Source organism: Cryptomeria japonica, chromosome 7 (genome assembly GCF_030272615.1).
Source record: "Cryptomeria japonica chromosome 7, Sugi_1.0, whole genome shotgun sequence".
NCBI lineage: Eukaryota > Viridiplantae > Streptophyta > Pinopsida > Cupressales > Cupressaceae > Cryptomeria > Cryptomeria japonica.
In genome coordinates, this window is record NC_081411.1 from 833,450,694 (window position 1) to 833,465,650 (window position 14,957).

Consider the following 14,957-nt stretch of genomic DNA (forward strand, 5'->3'; position numbering starts at 1 on the left):
CAAATGATGGCACAAAGTGGAGCCAAGATACCTCATGATTTTAACATGTCTCAAATAATGGAAAATCGACCTTTGCAACAACCTCACTCCAACATGGATCAAAGGAGACCTAATAGTGGAGGAAATAGAGGACCACATATGGTACCTGAATCACCATCAGCTTTGCTTCAAAAACCAGAGGTCCCACATACACATGGTCAAACATATGATACTCACCTTCGCAGACCATTATGGAAGTCTTATGGAGAGAAATATGCTCAATCACATAGCAACGCTAAGGATCAACCACCAAAGCAATTGGATATTCAAAGGCATGCTCAAAATTTGGACACAAGGAAACCTTGCGTCAAATTTGGGGGCAATACATTAGAACATGACATGCCTGTAGAGTATGGTATACATGCACAAAATAGATATGGTGTTCCTCAACATGAATCTATACCAAGTGGTCCATATATGCAGCATCACTATAGACATCCTCCATATGAACATGTGTATGATCAATATCATCCATATATGCAACATGCTGCTCCTCCAATGGGTACCTCAAACATAGGATATGGTCCAAGAAGTCGATCTCCACCTAAGAGCAATTTGGAGCAACAAATCAGGGACTTACAAAAGAAAATGGAGGACATAAATACACCGAAGCCAACATACACAATGAGAGACATATGTCCTTATCCATTTGACAAGAGCATTCCAATGCCTCCTTTTCCTACACACTTTGTGACGCCTAAATTTGATAAGTATAGAGGAAAAGGGGATCCTAAGGCACACATAAGATAGTTTTTCATAGCTTGCATTGAGATAGCAGCAGAAGAGACATATTTGATGAGATTATTCCCACAGAGCTTAGGTGATCAAGCTATGGAATGGTTCTCCCAACTTCCACCTGGTATTAAGTCATGGGGTGATCTAGCAGAGGCATTTATCCAACATTTCTCCTACAACATAGAGACAGACATATCAGTCACTACTTTGTGCAACACTAAGCAAAAAGAGGGAGAATATTTTGCATCATTCTTACAAAGATGGAGAAATCTAGCCAGCAGATGCTCTTGTGAAATTCCACAAAAACAAATGGTAGAAATGTTCACCCAAAATGTTAACAAAGACATTGGCTATGATCTAAGAAAAGCTTGTTTGTCCACCTTCAAGGACGTTATTGAAAAAGGCTTAGCGACAGAAAAGGTCCTAATTGAACAAGGAGTCATCAAGATATTCAAGGAAAACAAAGATGACTTTAAAAGAAAAGACAAGCCAAGATTTTGGAATAAAAACAAGAACACAGTCAATGATGGTGTTGTTGATGCCAACACAATGCGACCCAAATTCATCTTTTCGGGATCAAGTTCTACAAACAATCAAGTGAATACTCAAACAACTTCCAGATCACGAAGGAAGTACACTCCATTGGGAGAACCACTTGAGTCAGTTTTCAAGAAGCTTGTGGCAAACAAGGTAATCACAATTCCAGATTTTCCTCCATATGAGCCAAAGGTTAAACCAAATTGGTGGAATGATGATGAGTATTGTGAATTTCATAAGAGCAAGGGTCATAAGATAGGAAATTGTCATCGACTAAAGAACATCATACAAGATCTCATTGATAGAGGTGACATTGAGATTGAGGGACATTCGTCTAATCAAGAACATGAGATGTTTAAGGAACCATTCCCAAAACATGACAAGGGAAAAGCTAAAGCCACAGAGGATCAAACCAACTATACCAGAGCATCTTACAACTATGATTCAACCATCAATCACATCTCGATGGACAATTATGTCTCTACCATTATCATCAAGGACAAAGCGTCTGAGAATTCTACTCGGAGACCCAGGATTGTCCTAAAAGGTGTTGGATCTTCTTCTGAACCTACCTTTGAATGTAATGTCACAACTCATCGAGGTAAAATCACTTTGCAAGGTGCTCCAACTAAAAACACCGCTTCTTCATCAACCAAACCTGAGTATGACCTTGTAGAACAACTAGGGAAGACACCCATGCTCATCTCCATCCTTGAGCTACTACGCATATCTCCCACACATAAAGCCATTCTTGACAAAATCTTGAGAGACACTGTCGTTCCTACTAATCTGAATGTGGACCAATTTCAAGCCATGGTGGGATACCTTTCCATTCCACACTCCCTTACTTTCACAGAAGCCGATGACGCCTCCGTAAGTCAGCCACATAATGCACCATTACACATTGAAACCTTCATACACAAACATCGAATAAAAAGAGTCCTGATAGATGGAGGAGCAGGTCTAAACATTTGCACATTAAGCACTATTACACAATTAGGATATTCTGATAAAGCTATGAATTCTACAAACAAAATCACCATCAAGGCATATGACGATGAAGAGCATTCATCCAATGGCACAGTTACCTTACCTCTCAGAGTTGGGTCAGTTACAAAGGATGTGGTTTGTCAAGTCCTGGATTTAAATCTCACTTATAACATATTGCTAGGACGCCCTTGGATCCATGAAATGAGGGCAGTCCCATCCACATATCACCAATGCATTAAGTTTCCTCATAATGGCGTGGAAGTAACAGTTAACGGTGATCCAAATCCATTCATATACTACAATAACCTGAAATCAAAGACTGAGACCATCATTCCTAGTAATCGTGAGGCTATTCCTTCCTCGGCATACATCGATCCTGAGTCATTAAAACCTTCGACATCAAAACAAGGTGAGCTTAAAGGCAAGTTTCAAGACAAGGGCATGGGGGAATATACTTTAAATCAGACCGTGTACTTACGACAAGTCATGAGTTCCCCATAAGAATATGGAAGACCACATCCTAACAAGCAAATCTCCATCATGATGCTCAAATGGGACCCTAATACCTTTCAAAGATGGGGTGAACTAGAAGAGGAAGATTTATACCAAATGCTTTTCAGAGACAATGAAGAGGAAACACAAGATCACATCAATCTACCATGTGAGAAATATGGCAAAGGCTTCAAAATTCTACAAAAATTTGGGTATGATGGAAAAAGCCCTCTGGGGTTACGAAAGGAAGGCATCATTGAACCTTTACAACCTGAATTGACTTTCAAGAAGGAACGCTCGAAAGGACTTGGTTTCTTAACTCCTAAGGTCCACACCCAAAGGACAGAAGAAGCCTTGCAAATCAAAGCTACCAAAATGCAACAAGAGGATTGCTATTCCACAGATTCTAACGAATGGGAATGGGGTTCAGACAAGTCTTCCAGTGACTATGAGCTCACCGAGATATTCAGAGAGCCAGATGAACCCACAGAAGAAGAGGAATTTTATAACAAGTTCAGAGTTGGTCAAGAAACAACCCATGAGGAGTCTACACAGTCCTTGTGTCAAGGTTCTAGGTTGAAATCACATAGGATGAGAACACTTGTCCCAGAGTGCGCTACTAGTGATGATAATTTGGATTCGCTCGCGATCAAGACTGATGAGAAGAGTGCCATTGATGACCTCGATAATTACCTTGACATACCCGAATATAACTACATCTTTACTCTTAGCTCCGCTAACTTCGAAGACATTAACGGCCTTCCCCTTGTTCACCACCAACTCATTGACTGGGATCATGAAGGACCTGCACAGTTTGACACATTCCAAAACGATGAAGCTTTTATTGACTACTTGGGGATACGGAATGATCTTCCCCCTGGAGACCATAAAGCAGGATACACTATAGATCTCAATAGTGTGGCATATTTTGGTGAGGGTGTCGGACCTTCCAGTCGCAAAAATGTGAAAATAAGAACAAATCAAGGGTCTTATGGTGAAAACCACACTGTGGCACTATCTGACCCCAAAAAAGTAAAAAGAAAGGACGCATCTGAGGGCGAAAACCTCTCTGAGGCACCCGAGGATGGAAGGCTCGACATTCTCCCAGCATCATATGAGGAAAAGTCATCCATGTTGGTAGAGGAGACTATCAAAACAAATATTGGTACAGAAGAGGTTACACACAACATATTCCTAGCTCAATCACTGACAGAGTCCGAAAGGTCAAAATTCATAAGTTTCTTCAAAGAATGACAAATCAACTTTGCCTGGTCATACGTTGATATGCCTGGATTAGATCCGGATTTGGTAATGCATCATTTGACAGTCAAACCGGGGGCAAAACCAGTAAAACAGAAATTAAGAAAAATGCATCCACAAGTGGCATTACTAGTCAAAGCAGAACTTGAGAAGTTATTGGATGTCGGATTCATACGCCCAATCGATTATCCCAAATGGATCTCCAACTTAGTGCCTGTCAGTAAACCAGATCGCAGCATCAGAATTTGCACAGATTTCAGAGACATCAACAAAGCTTGTCCAAAGGATGACTTCCCATTACCAAATATTGACTTGATTGTTGATCTCACAACAGGTCATGAAATGTTATCATTGATGGATGGATTCTTTGGTTATAATCAAATAAGAATTGCACCCGAGGATCAACATAAAACATCATTTACTTGTCCGTGGGGAACTTTCTGCTGGAATGTCATGCCTTTTGGGCTAAAGAATGCAGGTGCGACGTATCAAAGAGTCATGACTACTATCTTTCATGATCTCATGCACGTAACCGTGGAAGATTATGTTGACGACCTCTTGGGCAAATCAATAGATAGAAATACACATTTGGACATACTTTCAGTCGTCTTTGATCGGTTGGAAAAATAAAAAGTAAGATTAAACCCCAAGAAATGTGTCTTTGGAGTAACCTCTGGGAAGCTTCTAGGATTCATTGTATCGAAAAGGAGAATTGAAGATGATCCAGCAAAAGTCAAGGCCATCTTGGAAATGCAACCACCAAGAAATATCAGTCAACTTCGATCCTTACAAGGCAGACTCTAGTCCATCTGAAAATTCATAGCACAACTGGTAGAGAAGTGTAATCCTTTTCAACACCTGCTACATAAAAACATCAAATTCAAATGGGATGATAACTGTCAACAGGCTTTCCAGACACTCAAAGATTATCTTCTAAATCCGCCAGTTCTGATGCCACCAGTTCCAGATCAACCACTATTATTATATATTTCAGCTACTCCAACAGCATTGGGGGCACTCTTAGCGCAACAAATTGCTGAGGGCAAGGAAAAAGCAGTATATTATATTAGTCGCACATTGGTGGGATATGAGCTAAACTACACACCAATTGAGCGTGCATGTCTCGCTGTGGTCTTTGCTTCGCAGAAATTACAACATTACATGCTTACTCATAAGACTAAGTTAGTTGCAAGGATAGACCCATTGAAATACCTTCTCAATAAGGCAACACTTACTGGGCGACTGGCCAAATGGGTAATGATCCTGAGTGAATTCGACATCGAGTATGTAGACAGAAAAGAATTAAAAGGACAAGCCATCGCAGATCAATTAGCAGATGCTCCCATGATAGATGATGTTCCTCTAAGTTCAGAATTTCCAGACGAATCCATTTTAACAATGTCACATGCCAAGCCATGGCAACTGTACTTCAACGGCTCATACACACAGCATGGGGCAAGAGCTGGCATCCTCTTTATAACTCCTCAAGGAGATTCTATACCAAAATCATACCGCTTATCATTTCCTTGCACTAACAATATAGCGGAATATGAGGCATTAACAATAGGATTATGAATTGCAGTTCAATGGAAGATCCAGGAACTTCGTGTTTTTGGGGACTCCCAACTTGTCATCTATCAAGCAACTAATGATTACCAAACAAAAGATGAGAAATTAATGCCTTATAAACAAATGGTGGATGACCTGAAACAACACTTTACAAAGATAGACTTTGAGCAGATACCAAGAGAGCAGAATCGCATCGCAGATGTCATGGCTACAATTGCTTCCCTGATTGATTTACCTCAAAATGAGACCCGCTATGAGTTCTTGGTGGATAACCTTTTGGTCCCTTCATATGAGATCATGCCTACTGAGACGATATACGTTGTTGGTCCCGAATCCCAGTTATATGGTTCCATTTTCACATACCTACGTGACAATACTTTACCTCCTGCTCTATCAAATAACCAACGTCGCACTTTCATTCGCCAATCCTCTCGATATGTCATTTTAGCTGATATCCTATACCGGCGAGGTCTAGATGCCACTCTTCTTAGATGTTTAGAAAGCGACGAAGCTCAGATTGCGTTACAGGAAGTGCATGAAGGGATATGTGGTCCACATGCTAGTGGTCCTACCTTGGCCAAGAAACTCATCAGGACTGGATATTATTCGCCCAATATGGAGAAAGACTCATACCAGTTTGTTAAGAAATGTAAGCAATGTCAAATTCATGGAGACCTCATACATGCACCAGCACAAGAACTTCAACCACTTGCATCTCCTTGGCCCTTTTGTCAATGGGGACTCGATCTCATAGGCAAGATTCACCCTCCTTCTTCCAATGGTCATAAATTCATTATCACTACCACAGAGTATTTTACAAAATGGATTGAAGTCGTGCCTCTCACACAAGTTACTGGAAAACAGATTGCTACATTCATCCTTAACTATATCATTTGCCGATACGGTATTCCTATTTCCATTATCACTGATAACGGGCGTCCCTTCAAAAATCAAGATGTTCGTGAACTCTGTGACCGCTTTCGTATCTCCCATCGTTTCTCCACACCATATTACCCCCATGGTAATGGCCAAGCTGAGGCGTCTAATAAAACAATCCTTAAAATGCTTAAGAAGACAGTCAATGATGCTGGTCGTAATTGGCATATCCAACTTAATCCTGCACTTTGGGCCTACCGCACAAGTGTCCGCACACCTACAGGAGCTACGCCCTATTCACTTGTCTATGGTACTGAAGCCATCTTGCCTATTGAGGTTGAGCTACCCTCTTTACGGGTTTCTTTGCAAAACATCATCAGTGATGAAGACTATAGGGTCTCTCGCTTACAAGAGCTGGAACTATTGGATGAAGGAAGACAAACTGCTTTTAGTCATCTCAAGGCTTACCAACAATGAATGAGTCGCAGCTACAATCACAAGGTCAAGCCTCGCACATTTGAGGTAGGGGACTTAGTTCTCAGAGAAAATCCTAAAAATCAACAAGACAGAGAGAAGAAGGGCAAGTTTGAACAAAACTGGCTTGGTCCCTACATTATTACAGTAGCATATGGATCTGGTGCATATCAACTCTCAACTACAGAAGGTGAACCTTTGGAGGATCCTATCAACAGCTTGCACCTTCGCAGGTTCTACACATAGCTCTTCGGAATATCCTAATTCAAAAATACAAAAAAATCATAAAAATAAAAAATCGTTACTTGGTGAAAACCTGGCAAACAGACACCTTGTGAACATTGTGACCACAATCAAATAAGACTTATACAAGTGACAAGAGACACTAAACTTGAGGACTACAGTGGATGTTGGTGTCGAGTCTTGGTTTTCTTTTGATTTCATCTTTTTTGGTGACATGTCTTTTAGCTTTTCCAGGATGTCTCTGACTAGAGATTCTATCTCCAGGATGTCTTTGACTAGAAAGGCGAGGATGGGGTATCGTCACCTATTTGTATTTGTTGTCTGTGGATTGTCTCTTAGTAATGCTATGACTTGTCCAAGGATATGAGGACACTATGAGTCTAGTATGAACTGGGGCATTCCTTGTTTGTGACTGTCTTATCTCCATGCAAACAGGTACAATGATTTTCTGGGTCGAACATATGCCTCGATTGTCATAACCTACTTGCCATAATAAAGCTCAATGATGATAACGCACAAGAAGCTCTTTCACTTTCATATCTTCTATCTTTCATCCCCCTTTTCTTGATTGACTTCCATCGTCCTTCTTGAGTCTGCGTAGCCTACTATCACATGATTGAGTATAATGACACACCAAAAACATTTGCATTTCATGTAGTTGCACCTGCATTACCACATATAAGCATTTCATACATACATATAGATATCACAATCGCATCACATCCTACACACAACACCTATTAGCACAATTTACATTTGCATTATCATATTCATTTGCATTACATACATTCACATTTGCATCATGCATACACATATAAAAACATAAAACAAAAATGCTGCATTGCATCATATACATATTTGTATCCATATCATAAAACATACATCATAAGAGCATCTCATCACATAGGTACACATGCATATAGCTACCACAAAGATGAATCATCTCATATATATAATCATAAAAGTGTCATGATACAATGATGTCAAAATCATATGGCTACAAAAGCACCCGCAGGTGTCTACATCATCATACAAAAATGGTACAAAACTGATACATAGGGAGCCCTTTACGGCTATGATGAACTCCCTCCCTTGGAGCCGCCTGGCCTCGATGGAATCTGAGCCCCTGAAGGACCTACCCCAAGATCATCCCGCCTGTCCCCTCTATCTGGTGGTGGTGGAGGACCCATAACCCCACCACTCGATACCTGTCTCCTTTGGCTCCCTCCCGTAGCTGTCGCTGTACGCAACGGTCTATGGAAGCTCCTCTCCTGTTGATCTGCTGGCACTGCAACATAGTAGAGATCTCGCCAGTAAGCAATCTCCTCCCCTGCTCGCAGGACATAAGCATATCCTACCCCTGTGTCCTCCGCTGCCTATCTCCCCGCCCTCAGCACTGTCTCAGCCTCTGTATAACGTTGAATAGCCTGATCACGCTCCCGCTCAGTATCTCTAAGCCTCCTCCTGAGCCAATCCCTCTCCCTCTCCAACTCCTGGATCTCATCTGCTTGGCCCTGGCAGATCTCCCTCAGCTCTATCAGCTCATCCTCCTCTGGGTCAGCCCCCTCCACCTCTGCCTGTGGCTCCCCCTGTATGGGTGCCTGCCCCTGTACATGTACCTGTACTGGTACCTGTCCCTGTATCTGTCCCTGTCCCTGTACCTGTACCTGTCTGGGACCCTGTGCTACTAGCACCTATAGCGGCAATCCACCGCGACCCCTCACCACCCGAGCCTGTCTCCCCTCACCACCCTCCCTCCGAGGTGCAACCCTCCTCTCTCCAACTGCTCCCCTCCTCCTCCGTTGGCCTCTGCCCCCATCACCTCCACCATCATCATCCTCTCCACCCCCATCTCCATCCAATGGCTCTCTCGGATCTGTCAACCGTGGGAAGGGATGCTCTGCCCAGTATGCTGTGTACTCAACATCCATGCCGGCATCCTCAATCTCTGGCCACATGTCCCAAGGTAGGGGTATCATCTCTACCAGTTGTGTAACTGCCTGATCATATGACAGCAAGGGTCCAAACTGTGCCTGATCTCTAACAGTCTATGCATACATGCCTGAGCCCCATGGCATCCTCTGAATCCTGCCAAACTATCGGCCAACCCTGTCCACTAGCTGCCTCTCCAGCACATAGGGCGTCCTCCCAATCAGATACCTACTCCAGAAGGTGTAAGGAAGCTCAACTGCATCATCCTCCCACTGCTCGCATCCCAGATATGGCCTCCATATGACCACATCAATATCATCTATCACCTGTCGCTAGTGCTCCAACCTGCCAATCTGTGGCTGCGATGTGATCATATCATAAAAGTGCACAAAGCTGCGTCCATGTCCCCTACCTCTGAAGTGTATCGGCCTCGTCACTGGCAGATGCTCGTAAGCCCATACCTGTAGCAATGTCACCCCACAGCCCAATCCCACTAATTTGTGGTACACAAACTGATGTAGCTCATAATAGAGGTGTGCCAGCACACATGGTCCCCAAGCATATCTGGTGTGCTGCGTCACCAGTGTCTCCAGTGCTCCTCCCCAACCCACAGCCAACCCCCGTGTCACCCTATCTGGACATAGGAACCCACTGATCGCTCCTCCTACCACTGCTGGCAGCGCTAGCCCTGTGGCTGTCATGGTGTCCCACGCCACGTGTCCTGCCCTCATCTCCAGTCCTGGGTCTTGGAATACTCATCTCAGGGCCTCCTTGTCTCCATCCTGATCGTATGGGATCAGTTCCCCATCGATCAGTATCCTCAGTATCCTATATACATCCTCAAGGGTGACTGTCATCTCACCCATCGGCAAATGAAAAGTACAGGTCTCAGAGTGCCATCTCTCCGCCAGTGCAGTCAACAGTCCCATGTTCGCCCAAAACTTAGGCACATACAGAGCATGTCTCAATCTCATCTCCTCAATAGCCACTCGGTCCTCGAAGGACAACTCAGGTCGCAACCTCTGAGTAGACGGGAATCTCTCCCATGACTCTAGCATCGGCAAATACTCCTGCAGTCAAGCAAATCACTCATGTCAGTCATAGTGGCATTCCCTATTTATCATAAAATGCTACTTTTTATCTAAATGCATATGGCATTCTATCCTAGTGACACTCACTGTTCATCACAAAGTGTTGCTATCTATCTTCGTGACACTCACTCTTCATCACAAAGTGTTGCTTCTATCCTAGTGGTACTCCCTATTCATCACAAAGTACTACGTGTGTGACACTCATTGTTCATCACAAAGTGTTACTTACATTTGCACTCCCTGTTCATCACAAAGTGCTGCTCATACTCTAGTACTCCCTGTTCATCACAAAGTACTATATCTTGGTACTCACTGTTCATCACAAAGTGCCTTGATCTATCCTAGTCTTCTTAGAGGACCTGCTTGAGTGTATCCTCTCAGCAGCTTATCCAATCGACAGCATATGCTCATCACAGAACTGCCGATTTGACCTAGAAGATGCAACTTCACACTTTTTAAAGCGCAAACGCGCTTACCTGACATAAACGTGCTTGAAGATTGCACAGACGCACCTGAAAAACACAGACGTGCCTTTGCTCTGCACAGACGCGCCTGGGAGACACAGACGTACCTTCTTGGCACAGACGCGACTGACCATCACAAACGCGGCTGCATTTGACACAGACGCAGGTTCAAATGCAGACATGACTGGCACAAACATAGACGCGCCTTGCGAGTACAGACGCACCTGGCACCAACGCAAACGCGCCTGGATGTTTTTGGACATTTTTTTGGACCCTAGTCTAAGCGCATTTATTGCTCTACCTACTATGCATTAATGACAAAATTAAGTGCGTCGAAGTACGAGGAGGTTTGGTGGTACTTACCGGCTCTCCTGCCTCTGCTGGCCTCTGAAATCGACGAACGCGGTAGAATCTGTGAACGAAAGCCATCGCTGCTGACTGCTGCTACTCTATTTTTGCTCTGCAATCTGCTCTCGTGGATGTGTAGATGACAATGAGGATGTATTCTCCCCCGTGGTCTATCTTATAGACTACCCCTAGCCCTCATTTCCCGAGTCAGTCTTCACTATCCTGTGACTTTGTCACTTTATCCAGTTAGTCCATTCTAGCCTTTCTTTCTTATCGAGAGATTGTCTGCGATCTTTTCAGACATTTTCATCCAATCTCTCGAGGGGGCATATCATTCCCATCTTGGGGCAAATTTGTATCAGTTCACATTATCTTCTTTGAAACAACACGACAAGCCGCATTGTCTCAAAGAGGGGCAAAATGTAAACACCCAAAATTGTCCAGTCTAATTAAATAAATATTTTATTTATTTAATTATCTAAGCTTAATTCTTCTATTAATTAAATAAATCTTTATTTATTTAATTAATTCATTTATCCTCTTCTAGCCTTATTTCTCATTTAAATAAATACATTTATTTATTTAAATTATCCTTTTCCTAAATTAAATAAATATTTTTATTTATTTAATTATCCCACTTCTTCTATTAATTAAATAAATCTTTATTTATTTAATTAATTCATTAACCTTTTCTACCCATGACACATGTCATTCATCTCTTAATTCATACACTACCTACCCCTTTCATTATTTTATTATTTCTTTTACCTACCCTCTAATCATAGCCGACCTCCTTTTACACCTCTCAATCTTATCCCTCCATTTCTTATAGTGTCTTCTATATAAGGAGATGCTTCCTTCATTATCAAATCCTAATCATCCTAATGAATCATCTTTTATACACTGGACTACACTACGATCCTACTTGCAACCACATTTCGTTCTTTGTTGAGCTCTTGTGCACATAAAATCTGAGAGCAAATATATCAAGCAAGATCAATGGAGATAGGAAGAATGGAGATCAAAACCCTATGGGACATGTGATGGTATAATCTTTGTGATTTCGTTTGATTTGCATTGTCTTAGGTAATCTTCATATGTTATGGTGGATCTTTGTTGTTGTTAGGCTAGGGTTTTGTGGTTGAATTCATTTAGCCTTTCAATATTGTTATTATTGTTATCCATTTTGACCATATACAGTTATGGTTCATAAGTTATAAACAACAGAGTGAAGTACTATCAAAACTGTCATAACTAGGATAGTCATAAAAAATGCAAATTCTTGTTAGATTAGTTTAATTTACAGTTTGCATGATAGAATTTTCTTTTTGATGATTTTTTTTATGTTATTTTGGAAACTAATTTTGGGCTTTTAATGTTTGTAGGACGCTTGACAAAGAATTTATCAATCAAACATATGCCTATCAAAGAATTAAAAAACAACATGACTACTGATGCATTGTTTTTGCAGGTTGCCTAAAGAGAATCAACCAAAAATCGTGTATTCTTTAAATTCATTATTTTTAGGCACCTAACTTGTTATCTAGTTAATGAACAAATCTATCTTTTGTGTTTTCAAAAAAATCAGAGAGGTAGGAGAGTATGCTCTTGTCTTTTACAGACAATTAAAAATCTAGACCCTCAAAGCTTTTTTCTAAGTTTTGAGATTTGTGTACCTTTAGCGGGCCTGCCACAGTGGGAAAAAGTAATCACCCTGTGAGAATGACCCAAGTGAGTACAACTAGACCTAATCATTCCAACTCACTATAATAAATAGGCCTCTAGTGATTAAAGTCTCAGAGGATGGGATTATTTGAGTTTTCTCTTTTAGATCTCTCATATCGAGCATTTTGTAGGGCCTCATGGTCTCAATCATGTTTACATGACTACAACTTGTTTCGGTACCTTGTCGGGCTATAGGCCTCAATCATGCTTGCGTGACTTCAAGGCGTAATTTCAAACGGAATTCCTGACTAAGAACTATAAGATTAGAAGCTACCTGATTCACCTCTGAAAGGTTGATAATCTTTGTGCAAGAGAGATGGTAACTCTCCCAAGACACTTTCCATCTCGTGCCCCCATTAGTGTTTGGATTCGGTTAATACGACATTAAGAATCCATTGCGTGAGACTCAGCGGCCATATTCTGATTAGCTATTGGGTGTGTACCTAAGTCAGCAAGCAAAGTTTTTCTTCTCTAAGACAACTTCCATAGGGTTAGCGTGTTGTGATTGAATTATTATATATCTTGCATGTTTTCTGTGTTTTCATCCCTGAAACTAAAACTGGAGAAAACAACAAACAAAATCAGTGATAAACTCTGTCTATGTCCAAATTGGTCTCTGTCGATCATTGAAACATCAGTCCTTATCAAAACCTAGTAGTCATCAGTCATTGAAACTCTATCTTTCAAAATCTCATCTCTGTCCAATCCTCTATCATACGAATTCCTGATCTTGTCAGTCAAAATAGTCAAAATTGCCCAGATCAGTCTACAACGAGCCTAAAACTGGTTATCATCCTCCGAAGCATAAACAACCTTGATAGTGTACCTTTGTCATTGTGTTGCATGATTTTTTCGATCATCTTTAAGCTAGTTCAAACAAATATCTTATCAAACCTAAGTCAATTGAGATAACATCTTACACAGGATAGATCATTCCTGAAACTAGACCAGATCTTAGTTACTTCTCTCAATCACTACGTTAAATGAACTACTAGCTACAATTTGATCTTGACTTCTGCAACACATCTAGCTCTTGGTCCTGTCGGTTGTAAATCCCTGTTCAAACCAAAAGCTCTTCTAAATTTTTTAACAAAAGTAAGAATCTCATGGATACCTTAGCTCCAATTCCCATGGCTACCTTTGCTCAAATGCGTCAAGATATCAAGGAAGAAATATATGACATGGAAATCCAACAAAATAAATCAATGACTCCATTTGAAAAACAAATGTATGATATCAAGTGTGAGAAACTTCAAGAAATGCTAAAACGATTATGTGATTTGACAAGCGAATACCAACAAATAATTGACAATCAAAGACCAAATCTCATACAAGATCACAAAACACCATCATCAAGACAAAAAGACATATATTCCCTAGATAGACAGTTTACACCTTTGGGGCAAACTATTGAGTCAGCTTTGGTAGAGCTTCTTAAGAACAATCTTATCATATTGCCTAAAAAGACCACATGAGGATGTGCAGTTTTGAGTAGTTACTATGCATATCATAGGAATAACAAACATAAGACTTCAATGTGTATGGAATTAAAACATAAGATTCAAGATCTCCTTGATGATGGTGTCATTGAAATTGAAGATCCTAATGACTCACCTAAAGAAAAAGAAGGAACTACTTCTAAGCATGATCAAAATCATGAACCTATGTCTAGCAAGGCTCCATATGTGGCCTCCATCTCTTCTATGATGCCTTCATCTCCTAAAACTTCTCAGCAAAAATCCATACCATCTCCTTCAAACAATAAAACTTCTCATGTTTACCTTCAAGGGCTATCTCCTATGGAAATGCAAGTTAATGCTAATATTGATACAAGTTCCTCTAAAGATTTAAAAATCCCATATCCTATGCCATCATGCACTCCAATTTCAAACATACCCACTCTAGAGAGTCCCACTCAAAGTGCTTCCCCATCATGCCAAAATATGAAGACCTTCCAAGAATCCCCTATGCTTATGCACAATCCTACCCCTTCCTTGGAAGTGACTCCATGTCAAGAGGATAATATGGAAAATGAAAGAATAAGTCATACCATAAATCAAGATCAAGACACCAAAACTCCTCAATCCCATCTAATGATTGAAAAAGATCCTGTTTCCCTAGAATCCCATGATGATACCCTTATACCTTTCCATTTCTTCCAAGGTGAACTCCTTCCATCTCA